Source organism: Carlito syrichta, unplaced genomic scaffold (genome assembly GCF_000164805.1).
Source record: "Carlito syrichta isolate Samal-C Ts95f unplaced genomic scaffold, Tarsius_syrichta-2.0.1 Scaffold307224, whole genome shotgun sequence".
NCBI lineage: Eukaryota > Metazoa > Chordata > Mammalia > Primates > Tarsiidae > Carlito > Carlito syrichta.
In genome coordinates, this window is record NW_007251320.1 from 19,211 (window position 1) to 21,394 (window position 2,184).

Consider the following 2,184-nt stretch of genomic DNA (forward strand, 5'->3'; position numbering starts at 1 on the left):
AGTTGGAGCTCTCACTCGGTCGCCCAGACTGGAGTGCAGTGGCCGCTTCCGGCCACCGCAGCCTCGACCTGCTGGGCTCCGGTAATCCTTCCGCCTCAGCCTTCCAAGTAGCCAGAATTACAGGCATGTGCTACCATGCCCAGCTGATTTTTTAATTTATTGTAGAGATGAGGTCTCGCTGCCCAGGTGGGTCTCGAACCCGCAGGCTCAGGCACTCCACTCACCTCAGCCTCCCAAAGGCGCGGGATTACAGGCTGAGCCACTGAGCCCAGCTGAATATTGACTTTTGATAGGAATTTTTGGACCTCTTTTTTACCCTGTGTTCCTTCTCCAACCACGGCTAGGTAGATAGAGGAGAGTCTTCTGTGAGTGAGTTTTTCCCTCGTTTCTTTCACCGGACATTGACTTAAGAATTACCAAATTTGCAGGAAAGGAAGGATAACCTACTTCCTGGGCCCAGACCTCAGAACTTTTCTCCTCTTTTCTGTTTTGTTTTGGTTCCCCTAAAAGAAGAGCCTAAGACAAAGATGTTTGTGTAGTTAATTCGGGAAGTACAAGGTTGTCTTATCAATGGAACTGCTGATAAGCACTTGATTCCCATACAATTTTCAAAGGCATCTGATGAAATGAGAGATGAAAGGAAGATTTATTATTTGCTTGTGTCACCCATTGGTCAAAAGTGACCTCACAGACATGAACTCCCCTGAATTTAGGGTTTGCTCATGTATGAGGGTCCAGGTGATTCCTAATAGCATCCCACCCTGTTAGGTCAGAGAGACTCAGACATATGTCCAAAGTAAGGTGTACAGTACTTGCATGAGGCTGGTCAAAGCCCACATGACTCTCATCATCTCAGCAGTGGCTGGAATCAAAGTTGGGGCCAAGAAGATGATAATGGTGCCCAGGAGGGCCTGAGACCCTGGCCATTTACAGGATAGGCCCCTGGGGAGCATGGGCTCCCAAGCAGGCTCACCCTGGTGGGGTCATGCCCTCTTGGTATTCTGATTTCTGACTGACCCCCTTATTTAACACCAGTTCATCTGTGCACATTTTTAATATTTTATTAAGCATTTTCATGAGTGATTTCTCTATCCCAATAGTCTGCATATTTCCTGATGTAGAAATAAATGGCCCTTGTTTTCAAAATGCTTATGTTTGTATTTTACTATTCTTTTTAACATTTGCTAATACTTAAATCAAGCCTCAATTTCTAAGTCCCTATAATCCACCTTTGTGTGCCCTACTTGAAAAACAGTATGGTCAATAATAACAACTATAGGAGCAGCTACCAATCTTTGAGCATCTATTATGTGTTGTTATTGTCTAATATATTACATTTCTAGATGTTAGAGATCCGATAAACATATTGTTTTATATAAGTGCTTTTTAAATCAGTTAGAAGAAGAAGAATTAGTGCTTATACTGTCTTTTATAATTGCATAATTACCTTTACCAGCACTCTGTTTTATCTTTTCTTTTCTCTTTTTTTTTTTTTTTTGAGTTGGAGTCTCACTCTGTCACCCAGGCTGGAGGGCAGTGGCACTCCCGGTCACCACAGCCTCGACCTGCTGGGCTCAGGTGATCCTTTCACCTCAGCCTTCCAAGTAGCTGGAACTATAAGCACGCACCACCATGCCCGGCTAATTTTTTAATTTATTGTAGAGATGAGGTCTCACCAAGCTGCCAGGGATGGTCTTGAACCTGTAGGCTCAGGCAGTCCTCTCACCTCGGCCTCCCAAAGTGCTGGGATTATAGGCATGAGCCACTACGCCCAGCCCAGCACTGTTTTTTCATAAAGTTTTGAGTTACTGTTGGGTCATTTGCTTAACTTCTTTTAGTACAACTTTTGAGGTAGCAATGAAGTCTCTTAACTTTTACTTATCTGAAAAATGTCTGTATTTCTCTTTCTTTTTTGAAAGCTAGTTTTGCTGAATATAAAATTGTTGGTTGACAGGGTTTTTCCTACCATTCTGAATATGTAATACCCACTGCCTTATTGCTTCCGTTGTTTCTGATAAGAAGGCAGGTGTTATTTTTATTGGACATGACAAGTTATTTTTCTTCTGTTGTTTTCAAGATTTTATCTTTGTCCTTGGCTTTCAATAGTTTTAATAGAGTGTGTCTGGTTGTGTATCTCTTTGTATTTATACTACTTGAAATTCCTTAAGCTTCTCAGATATGTGG